The sequence below is a fragment of the Phyllopteryx taeniolatus genome, chromosome 23 (assembly GCF_024500385.1).
Source record: "Phyllopteryx taeniolatus isolate TA_2022b chromosome 23, UOR_Ptae_1.2, whole genome shotgun sequence".
Classification (NCBI taxonomy): domain Eukaryota; kingdom Metazoa; phylum Chordata; class Actinopteri; order Syngnathiformes; family Syngnathidae; genus Phyllopteryx; species Phyllopteryx taeniolatus.
In genome coordinates, this window is record NC_084524.1 from 6,401,627 (window position 1) to 6,427,806 (window position 26,180).

The window sequence follows — 26,180 nt, forward strand, 5'->3', positions numbered from 1 at the left end:
ATGTTTTTCACTCTCCCTTTCAGTCTCACTTCTGCTTGCATCGTACCATTGTTTGGTCACATAGTCACTGCCACTCATTCGCTGCCAGTCGTTTTCAAAGGAGAGTTGCCCATTGGCGGCAGTTTTCGAGCGTTTTGACTCATCTTTCAAGACCCGCACAATATTGTGTTCTGTGTTCGTACCAAAAGGAAGAATTGACTCTTTTCTTTCACAAGAAAAAAAAGGTTTGTTTCAATGTAATGCAGTTCTTTAGCGGTATAAACTGGCTTTTTTTTTTTTTTTTTTGCTTTTTGTTAAAAGAAACGGCAAGCAGAGAATTGACTTTGATGCTAATATCCGACACCTCAAAGTGAAAATCACTCGCGATCGCAACACACACTTACTACTAACTACCGCTTAGTTTGACCATAAACTTCAACTGGAAGCGGCATTAAACGGCTTGAAACCTCTCTTTATTGATGCAGTGTTCACCATTTATTAACGTGGTGCTCATTGTGAAGTGAGTTGAATTGAGTTTACGGTTGCCGTAAAGCGCTCGTACCTCAAGTTTGCGCTCTCAAGTCAAAGCAAAAATTCGGGATACCAGTTGACGAACAGAAACTTCCATGAGTTAATTGATTTATTTGCTTGCCACTTGTTTTGGTTGGAGGAGTCAAATGTTGCTGTGTGACTCTAAGAAGACATTGTGGTACCGACCTGAGGCAGTGGGTGGATGAAAGTGTCTTTGAGGTTTGCTCGCCCACGTCAGGCGAAAATAGTGGCCTTTGCCGTGCTTTCCCCCGTTTCTACCCGCCACGCTCCGCTATCTCTTGTTGACTGGCTCTCCCGTCTTCTCTGTTGTTGCCAATCTTTGCTGCACAGCCCCTGGTTTTTCACCCCCTCCGCTGCCGCCCCCACGTCTGTCCTCACCTGTATGCTCATTTGAGCCTGGGAATGGCTAATAGTCGCTACTGTCCGCTCACGTCAAGACGACCGCGTGCGCTTGGCACGACGGGGCTCAGGTGTGCGCCCAGAGCTGTTCTTTAGGGGAACTCGAGCCATACCACATGGCACCTCCGCAGCACAGCTCCCGTGCTTCTGTTCTGGCATCACGCTATGTTAGCGTGAGAAAAGCAAAAGAAAAACAGCTTTGGGACTGAACCCTGAACTTTCCATTTTTTTCTTCCCCCCCCCCCCCCCCGCAGTCATGGTGGCTATAACTAAAGACTGAGTTCATATTATTTCATTTGTATAAGTATGTTTATGTATTTATTGATATTCAAGTTTGTATTAATTTCCTATTATTATTAGTGTTGTGTTTTGAATGTATTATATTTTCAATGAATCTTATTACATGTTTTTATATATATATATATATATATATATATATATATATATATGTTTTGTGTAAGAGCATTTCGTTGGCTTCAAGTATTTTTTTCATTACAAATCTTAACATATTATAATGCGTTAAGAGTTTAGCTGGTAATAAAAAAAAAAAATACCATACAGTAATTCTAGTTGTTTTTTTTTTAAGACATTGGAGTGGAGGGTTATTGAGGGGGAAAAAAGTTACATTTTCACAGATAATTGTGCTTAAATTAACTGATATATTCTTCATTACATTTAGTATTTTAAATTCATTTTTAAGCGAAAAGTCAGCATCATTCCAATGATACCTAATGAAGCGTCCAGTTAGTGTACAGCCTCCAAATACGTCCACTGGCAAGCAGACGCCGTACACTAATAATGAAATAACGTCGTATTAAATGGAGTATATCATATTGCCGTTTTCTCTTCCTTGAGGCACTTTCTGCCTGGTTTTAATTCTCCAATTCTGAAGCGGGCCGCTGGTCTGCTATTGATTTTATTTACAAGCCTTCTATATTTTATTCGCCGCAAATGCGAAGCAATTGTTTCCAAGTGCGTCAGTGTGTCTCAGAGGGCCCCTCCCCCACCCTCTCCTCTGCTCAATACCTCCAATTTCTGTTTTAATTACGTTGATCTACAAAGTGTGGCGGGGCGCTCCGGCCCGCACTCACAATCTGCAAGCGTGCCCGTTGCGCTGTAACGCAAATCTAAATCTAAATGCAGGAAAGCGGTCAAGTCAACATCTACAGCAACTGCTGCATAGATGATGTGCCATTTGCTGTATGCTACAGTATATGGGTTTGTTTTGACGGAACGTATGTGCACAAGTGGCAATTTAACTGACTCCTGCTCTGGGTAATTTGCCTACTGAACAACTTTTTATTTTTGTTTGTTTGCTTGCTGAGAACCAAGCATTGAATCCTGTTGTAGCGCCAAATTGCATTTTTATTGTTGCTGAATAAATAAGTGAAACTGTTGTAGTGGTTGTGAAACCTGGTTCCTCCGCAAGATGCAAACTTCCCCAAAACACACCATCTATTGGCGTAACCTATATGTAAAACTTAATGAAAACAAAAACATTAATCATGCCAAAATGTATGGCTCTGTACGTACCTAGCTCACATTGGCTGTAGTAAGGGCACAAAATGTTTAACTGTATACATGGGGACACAATTAATCCATCCATTTTCTACTGGTTATCCGAGGTCGGGTCGCGGGGGCAGTAGCTTTAGCAGGGACGCCCAGACTTCCCTCTCCCCAGCCACTTCATCCAGCTCTTCCGGTGGGATCCCGAGGCGTTCCCAGGCCAGCCGAAAGATTTAGTCTCTCCATCGTGTCCTGGGTCGTCCCCGGGGTCTCCTCCCTGTGGGAGGTGCCCGGAACACCTCACCAGGGAGGTGTCTGGGAGGCATCCGAATCAGATGCCCTAGCCACCTCATCTGGCTCCTCTCGATGTGGAGGAGCAGCGACTCTACTCTGAGATCCTCCCGGATGACCGAGCTTCTCACCCTATTTCTAAGGGAGAGCCCGGACACCCTGCGGAGGAAACTCATTTCGGCTGCTTGTATCCGGGATCGTGTTCTTTCGGTCACGACCCACAGCTCGTGACCATAGGTGAGGGTAGGAACGTAGATTGACCGGTAAATCGAGAGCTTCGCCTTTCGGCTTAGCTCCTTCTTTACCACAACGGACCGATACACAGTCCACATCACTGCAGACGCTGCACCGATCCGCCTGTCGATCTCCCGTTCCATTCTTCCCTCACTCATGAACAAGACCCCAAGATACTTGAACTCCGCCATTTGGGGCAGGATCTCATCCCCGACCTGGAGAGGGCACGCCACCCTTTTCCGACTGAGGACCATGGTCTCAGATTTGGAGGTGCTAATTCTCATCCCAGCCGCTTCACACTCGGCCGTGTTTTACGTTTGCACACACCATTCATTCCACAGTCATACCTGGTGATGGCTGCCCTGGAGCTGTCTGACAGAAGCGTGGCTGCCATTCTGCGCCTACGGCCTTTCCGACCACTACCAAACATCCAACCACATTGGAATTTGAGACGCATTTAACAAGTTTGACCACTGCCAGGCGCTGAGCCGCACTGCTTGTTTACAGTTACTCTTTCGTCCCCTGCCTAATACTGTATGTTCCGTGTGGGAACGCCTCTGTACTGAACCGAAAAATCCAAATACATGTACCGTTACACCGGTAGCTGTGAGGCATCACATTTAATTTCTTTTCCTCTACGCTCCTTTCCGCCATTGTACTTTTGACGCTCCACCGGCGGCAGTACCTCATTAGTATAACAAAAGCAGAAACGCAACCCCGGAGCTTGTCATTTGATGTGATCGGGGGGAGAGTGTCTCTCTCTTCTCCTCTCTGTCTCTGTGTCAAACAACAGCTGGTAAAGACAACGCGACGAGGCCGCGGCCGAGCGAGCTGTCAAGCCTCTCCGTTTCTGACAGTATTTTGGCAAGCTATGTTTCACAAGAGCTTTCTAGCTCGCTGATAATCGCCCCCACTCCCACCCCAGGTGGCAGAAGGGCATCATCAACGCCCCCCAAGTGACGGCATGACGTAGGCTGCGATTTGTCACCATCTGATGGCAGAAGAGATCAGTCCTAAAGCTACCAAAGCAGCCCGTCATGCCCTTTCGTGAATTTCTTGACTAAGTTCGCGTCCACATACCGTGAAATTATACAATATCCACCGCCACCCTATCGTGGACCTCTGCTCACCATGCATACCACAACCCACATTCTCCATTCCAGCAGTTTTATTAACATCTTCATTCCCAAATTTCACCCTTCTTTTGGTCGATCTTTTTAATTTTATGCCCCAAACAGCTGGCTCACTGCAAAAAATTGTCTTGCAGATTTCCAACTTTGTCTGGAACGCATACCCCTCCATAAACTGGGGTTTACTGTACTTCCATTACAGTCCCATGAAAGTATCCACGTCGAGTACGATTCCTATTCGCGTTGAATTCGGTTTGAACCAAGATCTCAACCAATGTCTTGAAAGAATGTATTGGAGAAAAGAAGTCTAGAGAGTTCTAAAGACACAGTCACAGTTTTCTAGCATGCGTCATTATTTCTGCTGTTATCCACGCAAGATCCCTATTGATTCTGCATCTTATCCACTTCAGGGTGTAGGAGGAAAGTGTCGGTCTTTCGTTTTCGATTGTCATCTTTATCCACCCGGACGGCACCGTGTTTTTTCTCCAGCTTTCAATGCGGCGCCTGATGAAATCAAAAACCGACAATCAGTTGCCCCATCGTAGGCTAATCTCCTTGCAAAGCATGCAGCCATTCTCCTCTCGCCCTTATCCCTTTTCAAAGGCCCAGTAATTAAAAGTCGTCTTAAAGTTGGCTTGCTGCGGCTTGGCCCAAAGCCTCGGCCGGGTTATCAGCATCAGGGGTTAAAGCAATCTCTCCTGCACCTTCCCCTCGAGCAGCAGAAAGCCCGATGCGTTCCTGCACATCTCACGTTGAGGCCAAAGCTCAGCCCGCTGGACAAAAGGCCATCGCCAAGACCCAACAATAATGCAATATCGTGGTTGATAGTGGCGAATCTAATACTGCACAAAAAAGAGAGAGGAAATTTCCCGCATGTAACCCTCCTGTTGTGTTACGGGTTAAAATGGCCTATTTAAAACAAATGGTGAAAAGTGTCATGGCTTAATAAGAGTAATCAAGTATAGCTATTGATTGCAATGTTTACCACTGGAGTGAAAAGGGGTTATTGGACTACAAATTGACCCAGGAACATGACTGCTGTTCCCAGGAGAACGAATATAACAGTGGATTTATAATCATTTCCTTTGTTTAACCAGGTAAGGCATTTGAGAACAGTTTCTCATTTACATTGCTGACCTGGAGGCAATTTAGGGTTCAGTGTCTTGCCAAGAGGGTCAGTGGACGACCCACTCTAGCAACTGAGACACAGCCACCCAGATTAATACAAAATGAAATGAAGATGTTTTATGATCCAAAACTGCAAAACAATAAGTCGTAAGTTGTGGTCATTAATGTTCCACCCCAGTCCTGCAGGGGGGGCAGTAATGTACCAACCAGTTCAGTATTTTCCATGTAATCCTAAAATGCCAACACTGATTAAGCCGTGAGGTGCTTTCTACCTCCAACTAGTTTGGTTGGCTTCCACCTCTCAGCTCATTGTAATGAACACATAGCTGTGGAAAGAAAAAAGTTCCACCGTGTCTGAGCCATTGTGGCCGAAATGACAGCAAATCCAATATTTGCTTAGGAACCGCGTCACATTTGACATGGCTGGATGCCTCACAGAGCAGTGAAGCACCCTGATTAGGCCACTTTTCATGTGGTGTCCACCAGTGGATCTGACCTGCTGTCTTATTAAAACCGAAGAGGAGCTTGGAGTGAATTTCATGCTCGGGCGTCCGGTTGGCATGGCAAATACGTTTACCAACGGCTGATCACACACGTTGACGTAGTTTTACCAACAGATTTGCTGTGCTGCAACAGCAGCGCACTCTTTTTGCGACTCGCGAAGCACGCCGAGTTGAGTCGCACAGCGCAGCGTGGCAGGCAGTGACACAAAACTAATGCCGTGTCACACGGGCTGTCAGCAGATTAGCCGGTGGATTACACCCCAGCCATTAGATGTGCACACAGCGACAAGGGCACAAACATGGCAGGGAGAGGGAGACGAACCCAAGGTACCAGGGCTCAGCCGTATGCCCGCCGACGCTGCGGTGACGAGAGGACGCGTTCCTAAATCCATTACCTCAGTCGGCATGTTTTTTTGGTTTGTTTCTGTCGAAGCTCTGCAAGATCTGACTCTGACTGTCTTCATTTCCAGTCAGTGTTCATGGGATATGATCCAGACTCATCCACAATAGGTGAAAATCCGTGATACAGGGGAACCGTCCGTCCGTTTTCTATACAGCTTATCCTCATTAGGGTCACTGGCGAGCTGCAGCATATCCGAGTTGACTTTTGGCGAGAGGTGAGGTACAGTACACCCTGGACTGGTTGTCTGCACATTCGCATTCAATAACTTAGTCTTCAATAAGCATTACAGAAAATTTCCTTTCACATAGATAGTCTGCTGGAAGTGGACAAAAGATTTTCAGTGCTTTTTTTTGGCTATTTTGAAATCTTCATTGTCTCATTTGCGAGCCTGTCGCTACATGTTACGCGGCGTGGGCTTGGTGAATGAGAATCACCTGTATAGTGATGAACCTGTATTATAAGTAGGACATCTGATATTGTCTCTTAAATGCAGTTTACTTTTTGAGAACTGTTGAAGTCTATTTTTCTGTGTCGTCATTTGGCCTTTCCCCCTTTGGCTTTTTATTTTTTATTTGTATTTTTTACACATTTTTGCAGTCTTGTGGGCTTACCTTTTTACGACCGTATCACGGGACCGAGATGAGCAGTTTGACGTATACAGAGGCACAGAGGGATATGCCTGATTTTCCAAATAAAACTTCTTCCAGACTGATGATGATCAATGAAATATTTGTTGTTAAGTTTCTCTGTGCGGCCCGGTACCAAAATGTCCCAAGTGGTTGGCAACTGCTGAAGTTAAGGAAAATTAAAGCCTTTTTCAGCCAGCTCTTCATCTTTGGTTATGCAACAGCTTAACACTAAGTCACTGTTTTTATTGAAATAAGCATTAGAACAACGATAACATATGGAGTCCGAACCGATCGATGTACAGTATTTTCTATACAGATCCCAGCAGAGCAAGGCAACAATGATGCTTTGGGGCTTCAAAGCGGAGTGGTCCGTCTCTGTTGGGGTTTTATTTTGATGATAATCGCCCTGGTCGCCGCTGCCACGGAACCACTTTGCGACATGTAATGCCGCATAATTGCCTTCTTGAGTTGCCTGGTGGGGGCTTTATTCGGAGACGCTATTTTTCCGTGCGGGAGTGGAGTGGAGGGTGTCAAGTTAACCGCGACTAAATGGAAATGCTGATATCCATTCAGAGTGCGAATTGTGTTTAAAAGAGCCTTGCTGTGTTCATACAGAGGGGAGAATAATTGCCGACGATGTAATTATTCTCGGGCTGGCTTAGCATGCCCATCTGCATGCGTGTGCACCTGAACGTGCTGTTGTGGAATAAGCTCAGCAGTACCGTAAGGTAGATAGGCAGCGACATAACGTACGAATACCCACAGGATAGTGCCGTTTATTAAGTTACACAAAGCCAGACCGCTAACAGCAAAAAGAATGCGGGACTCTCTGTTGCCCTGATTGCTTTGCTAACAAAGCATAAAAACTAATTCCACAGCAACCAACCCCAGTGATGTTGCACGGGTGGCATTCCACCGATTTCAACTCCCTCTCTCACACATGCAAGTTGAGGGGCTGCTTTGGATTAGCCAGAGGGGTTGGGGGGCAAAAAGAAACTAATTTGCCTTTGCCGCTTTTACGAGCATTTAATTTGAAACAATTAAGATATGATGGCGCCGCAGATTCACAACACTGGAGTGACAGCTGGGAGCCATTCCATAAACCTCGGAGCTGGTGAACAAGGCACCTTGCTACTCAACTCGCTTTGACAAACACACTGTACTTTTTCTTTCTTCAGTTACCCGTTTCCTGTCACATTCAGTTGATCATGTACCTCCGTTTTTAATGCTTAGAAAGCGGGAACTAACCGTAACATTAATATTTAGCATGTGGGAAAGAAGTTGAAAATAACTAACAATAAACCCCGAACGCTGGTAGTAAGGAAGTAAGAACTATCCCCAACCCTAAACCTCGCAATGATCCTTAAACCCTAACAATAATCCCTATACCCAATCCCTGAAGTGGGACTGGAGTGGGAACTACTACAACCCCCAACTCTAGCCCCAACCTCTAACACAAGGATTAATATTTAAATGGGACGTAACCATAACCCTTCCCCACATGCTGCCAGATCTCGTCTGATCTCGGAAGCTAAGCAGGGGTCGGAATACCAGGTACTAGGGTTGGGCAGTTGGCCAATCACCTGCTCCCGTAAAAAACTACAGATTACAGAAACCGCAATTGTGGCCTAATGTGCCTCATGGCATTGAGAGCTCGAACTAACCATGACCCTTAACTTTAACCCTCGCAATAATCCCTAACCCCTGAATCCTAACTATATCCCTAACACCCCCTAGCGCTAATTTTAAGAAGCTCGAATGGAGTGGGAACTAACCCATAACCCCTTACTACCATCTCTAACCCCATTCCCCAAACACTAACTTCAGGAGGTAGCTCAACCCTGTCAAACAAAAACTGAATCAGAGATTGGGCAGCAGTAGAGGCAGTGGAAAGTAATGGCACATCTATAACTTCACGTTTGAATTTAAGATAGCCTTGTCAGCACTCAGCCATCGCGTCAACATCCCCCACCCTCCACGATGGCGTCGAAGGGCAAAACTGATGAAATGCGCTTGTGAAAATATTAGTTTGGAGTGGGGACCACTGGCCTGAGAGAGAGTGCATGCACATTGGTGGGAGTGCTTGACAGATAGCAGAAGTGGCGCAAGCTCCTTTTTATGAACACTGAACTGTAAAATGGAGGATCCGCTGCAAAAAACGGCCGGTGATAAATCACTGGGGGGCGGGGGTGGGGACAGCATGGACGGTTCTCGATGCTCGCTGAAAGATGAAGATGGAAAAAGGTGAGGTCTGTGTCAGCATCAGTTTTGGGAGTGTCTCGTCCACCGGGCCGCTCTCAGGTGGACTTCTGGGCCAGACCCCGCTTCTCGACTTGGTGGGGTGGGGTCCTCATACACCACGGTGCAGGCACAGCAATTACAGGACACTTCTGATGTTTTTTTTTTTTCCACTAAACCCCCCCCCCCCCCCCCCCCCCCCAAGAAACCCTGAAACCCTCTCTCTCTCCTTTGTTTTCTTCTGTCACTCCCCTGTGATTCTCAAATAGCCATCAGAATACAAAGAAACCACAGTGGCTGCTTAAAAAGTACACTGTGACACGGTAAAACTGTTCCGACATAAAAGGGATACCGATCTTACTTTCTGCTTGACCTAACAGCCGACCAGGACCAAAAAAACAAAAACAAAAAAGAGAGAGCGAGAGTAACTAACTGGGCAAAGGTTGGTGACTTTTCAAAGAGGGTAACATTCCACCCCTGTAACCTGTTAGAGTAAATATAATTTGGTTTTCTTTGTGTCATCCAAGCTGAAAATCCTCCAAATCTTCAGTTTTAACAGCCTACAGAAACGTTGCCTGCCTTCTTAAATGCGTTGATGATGATATTAGTTGTCGATTAATTTTCCTACAAGCGCCCGGGTAATTAGCAGAATACCAGCTTGCAATTTAAAAGCATGGAACACGTGTTAAATTGTTGATGCAGGTAAGTGATTCTCAGTTTTCACAACAGAATTTCTGAGGACAGATATCTTAAGATGGCTTTCCAGGAGCAACTTTGATTACAACGTTGATTCAGTGCGCATACCGCACCACCCCACCCCCATTTCCCCGACTGTCCCAATAGAGCCGATAATGGCCCTAATTGCTACTTAGCTTATTGCACCCAGCGCCGACGCATTGAGCCCCTTCCCCACTTCATATCCACTTCACGAGCAGAAGGTTCTGACTCTGCGTGTCCGGCAAAGATGATTCAGCGCTCGCGTCACATTTGTTTGGCTCATGCTAGCTGAAGCCGTTTAGGTCAAGTGAGAGTTCAAGTGTCACATGGGATATTTTTGTTCCAGTGAAACACTTCCGTGGTGAGCAGTGGATTAATCCAATATTGTTTTCGTCTGTTCTGATTTCCTATTTGTATTTTGGGCTCACAACCATGAATCCAAAAGTCAAGAAATTGTGATACTGCTTGATGATCAATAAAACAGCTTCCGGCCTTTATTCTCTGACGATCTGTGACCCAATAACAATCAACATGGGACCCAAAATGGCTCCAACACAAAGTTGTTTCTTCAACTTGTTTACTGCCAATCAAATTAAATCCTGGTAGATCAACTGGGCTTTTAGGCATTAGTCTCTGAAAACATACTTACCTATATTGTTGTTTATTTGGTGATTAATACTAGATGTTAATTAGCGACGTGGGGTAATCTAATGCACCCCTGCCTTTACAGTTGCAGATATTCTTCATGATAAATGTTTGCTTTTATTGTAAGTTGTTTACAAACATGCTTTTCTCATTGTTGTTTTTATTATACCCTGCAATCTCAAATGATCCTTCACCCCAAGAGAGAGAATTTGGGTCCCGAAGTGAGTTACGATCTGATAATAAAGCCAGCTGGCATCGAGCCAAACCATAAACCATCTCTTCCTTATCACATACATAATAACACTAATCCATCTTTACAATAATTTCCATGATAAAATGGCGCATTCTCTTCAATGCCACGACTCCCAAGACTCTCAACTTTTGGCGACGCGTTAATTGCTCCAGTGAGCGAGCCCACATGCGTGGCCGTCCATCAACTCTGACAGGTTCCAAGATGAGAATATGTCTCAGCCAAGGACCGCAGAGTTGTGCTTTTTTTATGATTATTTTGGTGGTAGCTGAGAGACAACATCACCGCCGCCCTTCTCGACTGCTCTTGACTTGCTTGGGTTGCGACCATAAACAAGTCAATCTCCAGCCACGGTCTCGACATTGCAGGATTAGATTTATCCGCTTAGGAACGATTGTTATCGCAAGACAGCGTGAGTCTCGCCTGATGGGGAAATTAATTTTACGATGCCTGGTTTACTTGATCAGGATTGTGCGTAAGGCAACGGTGGGGGTTGGGTGGGCCGTGGGCTTACAACTCTGCCTTTGGTTTCTGACAAGTTACACCTAGTTTAATCATATGAGCCTTAACCCCTTTCTTGGTCATAACTTGGTCTCTGCTCCTCAAAATCTTCGTCTTGACTTACCTGAAGCCCTCAAAATCTTGATCTCAGCCCCTCAAAGTGGTGGTCTTGACTTGGTTTCGGCTTCTTTAAGCCTTTGGCTTGGTTTGCTTTGTCTTGACCCCACCAAATCTTCGTCACTCTTGACTCTGTCTCAACACCTCAAAGTCTTGGTCTTGACCTGATCTCCGCCTCTTAAAAGCATTGATGATGTTGTCTCTTAAGCCCTCAAAGTCTTGGTCTTGACCTGGATTGTGGTCTTTACTACAACAACTTTCCAACTAAACTTCATTCCTGTATCTGCACCTTTATCCGGATTTTCTTCGTTGAGCCATACACCGCTGCACTAGCAGAGCACCAAGTATTGCATTATTCCTATTGGGTCTCAAACGTATACGTGACTCCTGACCTAGCTTTATGTGTTTGCATTTGTTTGACAGCATATAGCTCTATGAGGCATATATCTGCATGCCAGCAGGTTCTCAACACCCACACAAGCATGAGCGGTGTACAGTTCGCACATCTTGGAAATCTTCACTTGAACTGAGCTCGAGCTACATTCAGCCCCCAAAGCCAGTTTCACTTAGTAGCATACAATTGGGTAGGCCTGTCAAACAAACAAACGCACACAAAAAAAACTCTAAAACTCATCACCAAAAGTACAAACAAAGTTTTCCATTTTAGGGTCATTTTGGGCTCCTTCAAAAACAAAGCTATACTTGAGATTTTGTTGGGTTGTGACCAAATTTACACCACGTTTACTAGCCTCATGGGGGAAGCTAAATTGGAGAAAAAGTTTAGTTTTATAAATTTTATTTTTATTATTTATTTATTACTACAGTGATACTCCGCCTATTTATAATTTGCGTTCAAGTTTTTTGTGTGGAACCTAAACCTACCTATTTGCTCTCTATAATGCTCTGATGCCACAAGGTTAGCGCTAAAGCTCTGAAACTATTAATTGTTGTCAAGGAAGTACTGCATGTTGAAGTGATGCATCTCAACTGAGAGATGAACATCTTTATACAGTATGTCAGTTGGGACTTCAATTTAGCCTGGGTTGTTAGAGGAAGTTAGTCTTTGCCACATTATATGTCCCTTTTGGGTGCATTTAAACAAACAAAACAAACAAAATTAAAAAAAACCTAATGATCTGTAATTAATTTATTTTAAAGGATATTATTGTAAGTTGAGTTTGAACTAATTTTGAAATGTTTCTGGATCATAGTTGGTGGTATATCTACTGTTTAGACTCTTAATATAGGCAAGTATAAAAAACAAATTGGGGGGGGGAGCAATTACTAGCGTTTTTTTTGTGTGTTTTTTTTTGACTTCGCAAGAAGGCTCAGTCCTGTAGGTTTTACTTTCTACTCTAGTAATATGATGATAATGTGTTATTGTGAAGCGGTACGGAAATTGGATGGATGGATGTCATTACGCGGTGCAGGTGTCGGCTCCTGTGGACTGCTGGAGGGAAGAGAGGGTGGCATGCACTTTGAAAACCTTTCAACATTTAAAACACATTCACTGCCAGCCTCCCCAGTTAACATGGATATTTGACTTCTAAAGCCGTCAATGGCAGTGAATGTGTTGAGATCGGAAAGCTACACTGTATAGCTGCGTGCCCCTCATATTCCGTTGTAATTATTGCGATAATTATATATATGTATATAATGATAATAAACATGAATGAGCAAACTGGGGCTTTAAAAGTGCATTCCTGCAGAAGGGGATCGGGGGTTGTGTGAGACGTCATGAGTCCATTTCACACACACCTCCATGTCAGTCTCCACAGTGAGAGAGAGAGAGAGAGAGAGGGGAAAGATGGAGAGAGAGAGAGAGAGAGAGGGAGGGAGGGAGGGAGGGAACGTGACGCGAGAGCAGCACTCTCGCAAGCCACAGTCTCGCCACGTTCACGCCAATGGAGAGCGGGACGTAGACGGAACCCACAAACCCAGAGATTATTCCCACTCGAAATAACACGAGACGAGGAGGAGGAGGAGGAGGAGGAGGAGGAAGAATAGGGGATTTGGGTTTTCTTTCCGAGCTTCCCCTCGTTGTTGTTTTGTCTCCCACTGGACTGTCGTTGCTGGATTAAAAAAACAAAAACAAAAAAACAACAACAACAACAACAAAAAAAACCCACGCTGCTCACTTTTGCTGAAGATGTTCAAGAACAAGATGAGTTTGAAAGTGATTGCGACAATGCTGATAAGGTAAGAAGAGTGCGCGCGCGTGTGTGCGAGCGAGACAGCTGGGCTGCCGCAGTGATTTCAGGTGCGCTCAGCTGTTACCCGCAAAAAACGCTTTGACTGGCCCTGCTGATGCATTTAGGGGCACCCCGTTTTTTTGTTTTGTTTGTTTTTTCTTTCTGCCATTTGATTACATTCATTGCCTCTGTTGCAAAAAAATGATCCTGTCTAAAAGTGTCCGAAACATACAAATAATGTCGTCGATTTGTGACATTCCAAATGTTGTTTACACTTTTGAGGCAAAATATTTGAACTTCAGGAGTGTTTATTTACCTTTCAGTATTCCGAAATTAATCATTCACAAATCCACGGTCAGCTTATTTGAAGCTGAACTTTTAGTGACTGAACAGCTTGAAGTGGCGCTTGTGCACTTAGAAATCAGGGTAACACTTGCCAAAATGACACCTTAAAACGCATTAGAAAAGTGTCGTCTTTTAAAGCGTTGTGAATTGAAACGTCAACACAACAAATATTCCCCGTTATTGGGTGATAGCTCGTACTTTGAGGCGGGGGTCGACTCTTGACGACTATTTCTGACAACTTGGCAAATCTCCTGAGATGTACGTGTTATTCTTAGCGAGCGGGCCCAGCTATTTTAAGTTGCTCGTCATTTCAGATTGAGTTCAGTGGCAGCAGCGGTCCTGAGGCGAAAGTGGGATGTGCACTTTTGGGGCCACTAGTGGGCGCTTGTGCGCGAGTTGAAGGGTTGTATGACGTAGAAAGGAAAAAAAAAAAAAAAAAAAAGAATGTTTATGAAGAGCTGGTGATCTCATTTGGTGTCTGGAGAGAACGAAAAGAATGTTGGAGCAAGGTTTTATGTCTTTCAGATGTCTTTTTTTATTCTTTAAATCTGCCGTGACACATGTGGTTTAAATGTTAAGCCCGCAGACGACACAGCGGTTTCGAGAAGGAACGCCCCCCCCCCCCCCCCCCCCCCACCAACCTCTCCGAAATTTCTGTCCCGTCGGCAAAACGCGTAACTCGTTGTCGTTATTCACAGAAGAAAATAAAAACAAATCATTAATCATTCAGGGCTTGGATTTGGAGCACTTTTGTGGGTGTGACGTCATGTGGCCCAGTCCAATAAACGAGGTCTGTGACGTCGTGTTTGGATGAGTCTGGTGTGGAAGAACTTGGCCTCAACCCTTGTCTGACCTCACAAATTGGCCAATGAAAAAAATGTATGTCCATCTTTCTCTAAAAATAAAAAATTGATAAATAAATTGCTGACAACAGTCACGCTTATTTTGTATTTGATTGTATTTAATTTATTCATTTTTCTTTTTATTGATTTTACTTTAGAAATGTTGTGACATCAGGCCTGGTTATGTTATTTCTTTAATTGTTGTATTGTTTTGTTTTTTTTTATTCAAAAGATAAATTTAAAGATAGCTGCTTTTCACAAGAGAGCAGTGCTTTTTTTTTTTAAATAAATGCAAAATTTTTATATTTTGTGACATCAGGTCTGGTTATTTTGGTTTTAAATTATTCAATTTATTTTGCAATTTAATTGTTTGGTTAGATTTTGTTTAATTTATTTTCATTAAGACTAAAATTAGAGATGCATGCTATTCTTAACGCCCTTTTTAGGCGAATATGTAAACATTTTTTTTTTTACATAAGGCCTGTTTTTTGTATTTGGCATTTATTTATTGTATTTTATTTCATTTTGAAAAAAAGCTGGAGATACATGCTTTTCATTAGACAGCAATGCTTTTTTTTAAATTATTTTTTTCATGCAGAAACGGAGTTTTAAATCAAGCCCACTTATTTGAATGTATTTTATTTCTTTCATATTATTGAATGTATTATGATTAAGATTTTGTTCTTTGGATACGAAGATAAAATCGATTTATTTTAGTTGGAGATCAGAGCTCGGTCAAGTTCCTCCACACCAAACTCCTCCTACCATGTGGCCAAATATCGTTGAACGTTGCTACATAAAAAGTGCGCAGGCTAATTGCTGACTAGCTTCCAGAGTGAATGGTTAAAAACAAAACATGGGCGCTACATGGGCGTGTGAGAAGGTCAGTGAGTTTCACGCCCGGATGAAACGCGCGCGTGGTTTCGTATGCAAGCGTGTGGCGTGCGGCAAGCCAGAAAGCGCTTTGATTTCGCACAAGAGCAAGTCGCACGGCAGCATAATGAAGCCGTCGTGACTTTAGCCTTGCTCCACTTCGGCTCGCCCGCTCACTTATTTACTTGGCGAGCATTTCCTCCCGTAACCTCGACTCCAGAATAATGAGCTTCAAGGGTGGCTTGCTTGACAGAATCCACCGCTGCAGGGCATTCCACATCAGGGAATGCTAGCATGCTAGCTCCACCCCCCCATTTTATATTTTTCCCAAGTCCCCACGGGGTTGGAGGAGTTATTTTGACACGCAAGCAAAATCACCTCTGCTGTCCGTCAAGTCTGTCAAGGAAGGAAGCTGAGCTGCAGTCGAGTTTTTAAAAAAAATATTTTTTTTTTTTTAACCTTTTGTCCGTCCCGGAAGATGACGGATTGTCATTTAAATACAAAATGTATGTAATTGTAATCCATTACGTTACTGGGAGAACGACTTTCGGAAATTTTCCTAATTACAATTTTAGTCACATTTGAAAGATAGCCGCAATAATATATTTTTTTTTTCATACCACTTCCGCCTTCTCAAGCCGATGCTTGTGATTGGCTCTGTCGGGTCATGTGCCATTCTGCCATAGTCTCAAACGTGACATATTTGTCCAAATATGTTAGCTTGTCTGAGATTATGGAAAGTTTAGACTCACAGTTACACTTTTGAGCGCATAACCGAAAATTGATTTTTGAACAGTTTCATCTTTTTTAAAGGAACATTCACTTATGTAGTTTGCCGTATGAGGCACATTTGTGCACATTTGTCATTAGGTCAACATGATATGGTATGTTGGATTTTTCACATGCTATATGCACGTATAATGCAACAAAAACATTTGTATTATTTATTTAAATTTGATCATGTTTGCTATTTGCGTAATTAACAATTATGTCACTTGTTGGAGAGCATATGTACACTTTGAGAATCTGGACGAAGGTTGCGTATACAGGCATTCAGCAAATGGCTATGGCTCCTGATGTTCCAGGAGGGTCTTGCAGCTGCCGTGGGCTCGGCTTTCAGCGCCCGTTGCCAGTTGTTTGACGGTTTGAAGTGGTCGCAAAATAAACTTGGAGGAATTGCGAAGCACGCCGTGTGAATTGTTCTGTCTTTGTCTCCGTTCGGGTGCTCCTAATTTTGCATCGGCGCATTACCGCACTGTCGGGAGTCCCGTGTAACCCAAACGTGTTCCCCCGCCACTCAATCTGCGATTATAGCGTGCTGCTTTGAAGAAGCCAGGCGGAACTAAAATGACTTTTTGTGTCCGGTATAATGACTGCCATTTGGAAGCCGGCATGTGGTGGCGGGGAGGAGGAGAAAGACAGCGCGGTGTTGAAAGGGATCAAGTCACCTTTTTTCTGACCTGAAGCAACTCTTCCAACAGAATCTATACCATGTGAGCAAATGTATTGGGAAACGTGGCTGTTCGGAGATTACAAATTATTATTATTTTTTTTAATGAACAGCAATATGGATTTTGTACAAGAAAGTTGGGCCAGGTCAGTGGTTGCGGGAAGAACAGTTGTGGGCCACACAGTCAGCGACCTCAACCATATCATTCACACACACACAGAAAATTGAAAGGAAAACTATAGAAAACAGGAGAAAAAATAGCCCAAATTTGTACAAATCTTTATTATAGTTTATTTTATACAGCCAGCAAAAAAATAAAAAATAATAACTCCTGGTGTGCCCCACAAAATGTGAAACGTGTCTTAAAACATTTCCCCCAAAAATGACACCACAAAGTGGGCTATGTGTATTTCCGTTTTAAACCAGAAAAAAAATAAATACTGTATGAGAAAAATAACCCAATTTTTATATACATTATTATTTTTTTGAACTCTGTATGCTAACTGTATATGACAGTATGATAACCGTGAGCTAAAATTTCGCCATATCACAGCTCAGCACAGCTCTAAAATGTATCGTTTTGAAATGTTTGGATAAATAACGTTTCTTCACGGTGTAGGTGCATTAGTGAACGTGAAAAGAAAATACATTTTATTTATAATTTTTCTAATTAAAATGAAAGTCAACGATAAAAAATTACCCATTTAGAAGAAAAGTAGTAGCTACTTCTCCGCGGAAACGCAGACACAAGGTGATGTTAGCCATGCTAGTTAGCTGCCTCGATAGTGAGTCTATTGCATTTATTTCACAGATTTTCGACACGATAACTCTTGTAACTGGTTGCAAAAGTGCATTTCAAGACAGCGTTATAGTAATATATTAACTTTACCTTGAATTTGTCAGTGATGGGTGCCGCTCTCGTAAATCGTAAATCGTTAGTCTCATAGCATACATGATTCGGTCATTTATTATTATTTTTTTTTATACTTCTTGTCGCAATATCAGTGGAATATGTATTTTTTTTCTTTACGTCTGTGTAGATTCTCAGTCATCACCAAACTCATCCGAACGGGCCAAGAAGCTCATCAATTATGTAGACTTTGGCTGGGTTTGGGGGCGGGGTGGGGGCAGTCTAGTCCCAGGAATTTCATGGATGTATTTGGCAGGCCGAATGTCCCCCCCCCTGGGACGCACTCCAGCAGCTCTGTGTGGGAAAGAAATAAGCGGCTAATAGACGTTAATGTGACCGGCTCTGTTGAAACTTCCCAAGACCTGGACTACAGCTCTGTCTGTCACTCAATCGCTGCTCTGTATTGACTATGAAATTGCTTTTGACACAAGCGCTTCCTCCGTCTCTAATGTGAGATGTTAAGGTGGCGATATCGGGGTGACTTGCGTTCTCCTGTGTCGTTTATATTTCAGGAGACATTTCGTTGGGTTGCATCACACCGAGACAACACTGGTTTCCATTTAGCGCACAACCCTCCAACCGGGGTATTTATAGTGTGCCAGTGTGTCGTCTTAGGCAGCCAAAGGACAGTCTCTTTCAATTATTTAGCCTTTTGCCATGAACTATATTTGGACCCTCGTATTCCTGACTCGAGCGGGAGATGAGATGGCAACAGTTAAAGAGCGCGCGTCTTTTTTAGACGCGCGCTTGGGTTACTCCTCGTTAAAGCTCACGGCGAAAAAGATATCGTCTGAGGTCATGTAATATGAAAGTACAGTTGGCCTCGGTCCAATGGTATTCCGTGCAGACTTTCCTACCGCGCTGTCTTGTCTTCGCAAGTCTTCCTGCTGAGCGCGGACCCCGAAGAAACATTCCGCGAGTGCCACGGTAACCAGACACCGGTACGTCGGGCCAAAGGGAAATGGAGAGTTTGTACGTGGGATTCGGAATGCGAGGCCGACGAAGTTATGCGAAGACCCAGGGCAACAAGTGACTTGGGGATAACGTAGCGGCCTGACATGAGGAATGTGGGCGGAAAACGACACGTGGAATTTGGAAAGGAATACCATCTTTTTCAAAACTGACACAGGCGAGAATGGGACTTCGTCAGACCTCCGCCAAGGCCCAAGAGTCCCAAATATATCTGGGATTAACTCAAATCTCTTATTCTATTTTCTGAATGGCAAAAATGGATACACAAGTTAATTGTACCTTCTGCCTTCTAACAGAAGAGCATTTCACTGTTCTGCCTGTCACTGTACATTGCCGTCATGGATAGATGGGTGGCAAATTTGCCAAACTTTGGACAAATTGTTTGAAACAACTTGATGGACTCCTGACAATAACCAAAATAACGCTTAAATGGCCACTTCAAAATAAAATGGCTTGCTTCATGTGTGTTTTCAGTAATGGCTTTTTCAGACTCCACTCTGGATAGAATTTGCCTACCAAATTTCATGCTGTTAAGTGAAAACTGCTTCAGGGGCTAAATTTAAAAACAAAACAAAAAAAAAACAGTTTGACGCATTTGTGCGTCAGTCATTTTTGTGGTGGGCCACACAATAGTTGTTTTCTCTTCAAGCGCTGTTATGACTGGAAACATAATGTATAATCGCGTCATCATATCACATAAAGTATACACACAAAAAAAGTTGGATAAGTAATTTTGAAAGACAAAGGATTTCCCAACATTATTAAAAGTGCTGACAATTAGCAATTTTGGAACAGATTTGATCAAGAAACAATGTCGTGGTTTTCTTTCTTTCACATAAAATGATGTGGCGGGCCGCATCTGAGTTTGACACTTGGCGTACGCCCTCATAGAAAAAATGATCATCCGCAAAACGTGGAAAGTGACGCCAACTGGCCAAAATTCTAGGAGCATGTTTGGATTTGTGAGAATTGGATCCTCAAGATATGGATTTGATTGCCTGATTTATATTCCGACTTTGGCTGCAAGTCAAAGGAGGAATTTTAGCGTGAAAAGACAAACTTCTTAATGGCATTCATATTTGATGGCTTGCCTCGGGGTGCGGAAAAAGCAAGTGGGAGTCACTTGCCTCAGCGTATTTTCAAATATGTACCCCTAATGCAAAATATGATGTATCATGCCGTAAACACGCCTCGAGCTTTGTCATTGTGGCCTCGCTTTTTCGCGTGAGCAATTCTCTAAAGTTTGTTTGGAAAACAAAACGGGAAAGAAAGGATAAGGGCTTCGGCGCACTCTTTTCCTCCCCCCCCCCCGTCTCATCCCGTCTTAAAAATCCTCCGCAGTCATTTGGAAAACCCTCCTGACCGTCCATTGTGACGAGCTAAGCTGCCGGCCATGTTGTTGCCTCGCTGCCAGCATCCGTTAGGCCGGAGCAGGGAATTAACCTCCAAAGTCCCGCAAACTACAGCCATGCTAGCGTTAGCGTTAGTCTTTTTTTGTTTTTGTTTGTTTGTTTGTTTGTTTCGTTATCGGCCATCTGTAGCGACCGCATGACGCCACAGCTACTGTGTCGTCATTGACAACACATACACACACACACACACACACACACACACACACTTGCACGAATCACAGCCAAGAGACAGAAAAGATTGTCAAAATCCCAGCGGGCGTCATTACCCAGGCATCTCTGTTTTACTGTGTTTGTAGTTGTTTTTCAAGCCGTAGCGCAAAGTGCATATTTCAAGCAATTAAGGATGAAACTTTGGCTGATGGTTTGCAGTACGAATGGAGCTCCTGGCAGGCCTCCTATAGGCACAGATGTAGGAGCGTTAGGTATTTGAATGGCTTTTTTTTTTAGAGTCTCATATTGACATGAAAGCGCAATTGAAATTCTCAATAGGAATTTATTGGTAAACATGAAAGCCGCAGGCACGAGTTGTGTTATTAGTTTCCTGTTTTAGGCGAAGTCATCCAAATCCGCTGCCATCCAATAACGAAAACGCGAATGTTTTACCATTTAGCATCGCTCATATGTCGAGTACACTGGTATCAAACGCAAGGCCCAGGGGCCAGATGCGGCCCGCCGGCCGCGAAAGCAAAACACTACTTTGTTTCTTGCTAAACTCTGTTCCAAAATTGCAACTTGTCTTCACTTTTAATAATGTTGAGATTCCAAGTCATTTTTATTTTCCCAAACCACTTTATATTTTGTACTTTATTTATATATATATATATAAAATACATGAATTTTGAAAACATTTCGAGTGGCGCAATCAAACCAATTTTTCGTAGCGACCCCTGAAATGATTTTATAGTATTGTCGTAATCATTATTTTACAGCTATGAGTCTGATGACTTATCCCACAATCTAAAACAAATGTTTCAGCTTCCGTCAAGGTAATTTCTGACATCGTTAAATTCACTGCAAAAAAAAAAAAAAAAACATCTACAGCATCTCCGCCAAAAACTCGACGGGAGAGGCGATTATCTTCGGAAATTAGCTCACTCATTTAAAGCTGGATGCAGATGCCACCGTTCAATGGGAGCCTATTATTCCAAACGACTCTCATTAAGGCGTCGTGAAATAAAGCAAGCTGGGGGAAGCGCTGAAATAAAATCTTTGGAGCGGCTGTGCGGAACCCGGTAACGACGCCGAGCGACGGCATCTTCATTAACGCCGCTGACGTCAGGAAGCGAAAGGCAAGGGAACGAGCGGCTGAAAAGAAAATTGTATGCAGCTGATTTGGCCCTCTTAAAACCTTTTAGTAGGTTATTGGGTGTTTGCGCTCTGAGCCGAGGACGCTAACAATACAGTCTGAGCTTAATGATGGAGTCTATTAAAATACTTAACAGAGGGGAGCATGAGTCAGAGCTGCTCTGTAATTTCTATATTTTAACGCAAGTGCGGCTCAGAAGCTCTTAGCATGGCTGATGAGTCAAATCTGCCCTCTTGTTCGCACTGATCTACACCTTTACCTGTCCCATCCAGCTCTATAGCAATCTCATAACAGTTTCTTTGCAGAAAAGCTAGAAACTATGGTTGCTTTGGCTTTTTTTTGGCTCGTCACTATCCAATTGAGGTCAGACAATCAATCACTCAGTCATTACTTTCTCAACGTACCGATGCACAAATGGATTTCTGGTACTAGTCTTGCAATATGCGAGGAAAATACTTTTTGGGCCGTCTTTGGATGAAAGCATGCAATTAAAGATAAGTAATGGTTCAATTCCTGCAAACAGAGATTGTCCATGTGAGCTATGTGGAATTTAATAAAATCACATGGATAAAATCGTTTGCTCAATGTTTTGAGATCTGATTTGAAGTTGACCCTAACCCTAAAAATATTGTTTTGTTTAAAATAAAAATACAAGCTGCAAGCATTGATGACCGTGCCCCCTTTCTCATGGCGAATCCTCAAAAGGATCATCAAACTTTGCACCGCCAGAACCAGTGTTTCACGCGAACATTTATTGCAGACGGATGCAGTGTTGGGCCAATGATAAACTTTGCCAAAAATGACAGCGGAGCGTCTGTAAGGGATTTTTAAGACACTGCTAGATGTGTAATGTACATCTAATTTATGAGTGTGCTGGTAGTTAGCGGTTGTTTTTTTTAATTATGTAAAATGGTAAGTTATGTACACCAAATTTGTACTATATACTCAGTACTAACATATGCAGTGTAAGGATCAAAGTCCATCCATAAAATACATGCCAGTAGTAAAAAGATAAATAAACAATAGTGAGGGGAATTAATATTTGACCAATAATCAAAAGGAAAATTAATTCTAAAAAGATTCAATAGTGACAGCCCCACTTCAAACCAAATCGTTCAACTTTCTGTTCAATACCAGGCAAAGGTCCTTGGGACCTTTTCGTGCACGGAAGTTTGAGCCAAAATGGTGCCGGAGGGAGCTATATTTTTTTTGGGGGGGGGGATTAGTCTTTAATCAGTCCCACAAAGCACGATGGAACTGTTAAGCATCTGCACCATGTGGAACTATTTCAAGTGTTTAACACCCAGGGAGATCAGTTGGCGAGGATAGAGATTAGATGGGCTCTTGTCCATCCAGGGAAGCATGCATCTCCCCCTCCAGGGCCTTACCAACACAGAAGGTGGCTTTCATTTACATCCCCCATGAGCACCCCACCTCTGCATTTCATCATTACAACGGCCACCGGCGAAAATCAGATGGCTGTCAAGCAGTGTTGAACCACATACTGCGACACGAGCTGTTTTTCAAGTTTGTTAGCGCCATGTGATAACCTCCGTGGATTCATGTGCTGTTTGCCTACTGCCCCAAACATCCACTAGCCAGTGATGGAACGTTCACATTAAAATTCCATCTCCCGCATCAGTACATCCAGTACCAGCCAGGCTGGCATCTATAACTTGCCGGCCATTATTTTCGATTAACCGCGCGCTGACACGGTGGCCCGTCACATTTTAGCCCATTTTTGCCCGCCCGCCGCCACCGCGGGATTTAGAATGATAACGCGGCCCGGCAAAACAGACGCAGCTCGCCGCCGGGCCATCTTATTAATGGTGCGATAAAATACGTCATCTGTGTTCCCCCTAGTGGTATCTCCATCTTTAGGAGCTCAAGAGCAGAGTGGCGTCCATGTGGGTGCAAAAGGGGCATTGGCTTGGCGATTAATCACTGGCATGTCCGCTAGCTTCGAGTAAAGTATGACGGAAAATAATACAATTCATCGTACAATCACCTCCGCCATTAGCGGAAGATACCCTTGCAGATTGTTTGATTTCGAAAAATATGCACTGGAAGTGTACATGCACATGCGTCAAAGACTGTAACCTCCGCTAACAACCCAGTGTCCTGTTGAAACTCAAAATCACTCCTTTCATGCACCAGCGAAGCAAGTTTGGACAAACTTTACATCTTTTCAAACATTTTAGTTTGTTAATATTTACAATAATGTTGTATGGTGCTCTGTGTTTTTAGCCCACGAAAAAAGTGCAAAACAATTTTGTACTGTACTGGTGTTTTTAGGCCCCAAAAATAAAAATACGGCTTCAATTTAATGGAGAATTTCATTTAACGGACGCCCACCCGGATTATTGTATAGTAATAATACATTATTCTTTTATTCATCAAAGCCTGAATAGCATGCCCATTAACCTAGTTGTCCCGCATCTGAATTTAAATATCGTTTGCGACAACCGACAACTGATTTGATTGGCCTGCAAAAGTGAGTTCAAAAGGCAAAAGCACTCTGACTGCGCGCCTCTTGTTTTGACAGGAAACAAATTGTTCTGTCTGAGCAGGGACTCCTCTTAGAGCTTAATGAGTTTATTGGGAATCAATACCCTTTCCCCTCGTCGGCCCGCATGCGACATGCACGGGTTGTGGCCCCTGACCATGGTTCTTAAACGCTACGATTGAGTGAATAGCTGAGACGGGATGCCCCGCTTTCATCTATGTGTAAGCAAAAGAGCGAACCATTTCTTGATCAGGTCCTGCTAAGAGCGCAGGCGGCTGGCTATTGAGATTTGAAACTTTCTAAAATTCAGCTGTTTGAACTACTGCACACTCAATCAGCCAACTCCAAATCTAGCCTGTTCAGTGTTGCGGGGTTCTGAAGCTTGTTAACTAAAGTTGAAAGGCAGACCGCAGGGCACTGTTTGAGATACTAGCTAGATCCAGGAAGATCCAAGTCTGCTGTGTGAACGACAACAAAACAAATGTTGACTCGCCCGCCGCAACTGTTTTCTTCTCCCAGCTGATTTGGGGCAAAAGGCAGACTACACCCTGGACTTGGCACTTCCAAATGCTGCATTTCCTGGTATACGAGCCCGCACCAGCCTTAAAAGTCAACTATGTGAGCTAAAACACCAGTGGTGTTGCAGTGGTGGAGGACGAATTGAGAGTACATTTCTGTCCCTTGAATCAAAGTACGGTTCCAAATACTACACGTGTTTCTATTTGTTCAAGTCGCTGCAAAGGGTACAAAGTAGGACGTTTTTCTCCAATGACAAGGCGTCTCGGTAGGATTCATGTCATGAGAGGATTAGGGTTCCAGTCGTTATTGCAATGATTTCATTCAGGCCCATTGAGTCAAGCAGCAGGGTGGGACCAGGGCGGATGTGGCATCCCCAAACCCAATGGAGACCCCCTTGGCCTATTCAAGCTCAGACTGAGGGTGCCGGATGCTTCTGTTCCTATCCGAGTGCCTGAATAGTCAACAGTCGAATCAGTCTAGTGTTTGGCTTGTCTGGGAACGTGTTATCCCGTCGAGTTGAGCCTTGTTGCCTGAAAAAAAGGAATCCGCCTCCATGTCAAACATCCACCGTCACATGAAGTCTGTGTATTTTTTGCCATCTTGACACAAAGGGGAGGGAACAGAGTGTATTTGGCGACAGTGGAAAATGGGCCAGGTGCCAGGATCTAGTCAAGCATGTGAGCTCAATAAAGCACACTGTATTGATTTCCTATTTGCTAAGTTAGCCATTATTTGTTTTGGATGCGGGGAAAGTTCTTTGGAAAATGATTTTTTTTGCTCTGCCATTCAGACTGTGAAATAAATGGCTTGACAGATCATCAATGACCACTGAGTATGATCGTAAATGGCCTGGTATTGATCCTCTTTTTTGATTATTTTTTTTGGGATCTGGTGAGCAGTTATGCTTAAATCAGGACCAAGCACTCTCCTGGGAATTGGATTTGTGTCCGGCCTGCTATCAAACGTGAAAATAAAGATTTATTTTTCCTGGAGTGTTGCTTAGAAGAGAGATTCCACGAGATAAATGGAGATGGATAAATGATATACATCACGATAAGATAATACCAACCCCTTCAAAAAAGGCAGTTTGTTTACTCCCTTCTAAATAAATGGCCGAGGTCCCGCTGTCACTCACAGATGGCACTTCCTTTGAGGGGAGGAAAAAAAAGAGCTGAGCCAGTGACGCGTTATAATGTGCTGGCAAGGCGGCGGCCATTTTGCACAACCTCCGGAGGCACTGATCGTCACAGAGAGGCGTGAGCGGCGTCTTGGCAGCGCACGAGCCCCTGGGCTCCGAGAAGTAAGCGATAGCTGAGTTGGAGTTCGTCACGCCAGATGCTTATCGCTGTTGACATCTGTCTACGCCCCCCCCCCCCCCCCCCCCCCCCCCCCCCCCCAGCCTCCCCACCCTTGTCCGGACAAGTGTGACCTTTATCTTTTGCTCTGTTTCAGCTCTGGCCCACACATCATTCATTAGGAACGTTTGGCTGAATAATCCAAAGCACCCAAAAAAAAAAATGTAGGATTAATTTGGCATTTGTTTAGATTTTTCTTGGGATTTTTTGCTAAGCCCCAGTAAAGAGGTTACAACAATTTGTCGTCTCATGCGTCCCAAGTAGATCGACTCCCAC

General features: G+C 43.7%; 1 protein-coding gene across 50 annotated transcripts in view; it reads left to right on the forward strand.

Moving 5' to 3' along the window:
• Positions 1-26,180, forward strand: part of LOC133473002 (receptor-type tyrosine-protein phosphatase delta) — a 248,892-nt gene that overhangs the window by 135,388 nt on the left and 87,324 nt on the right. The window contains exon 1 of one of the 50 annotated variants that reach the window (XM_061764690.1): positions 13,179-13,421. The exons of the other annotated variants lie outside the window; for them this stretch is intronic. The gene's annotated coding sequence lies outside the window, so the exon portion shown is untranslated. Of the gene's footprint in view, positions 1-13,178; positions 13,422-26,180 lie in introns of those variants that run through there. 50 annotated transcript variants of the gene reach the window in all.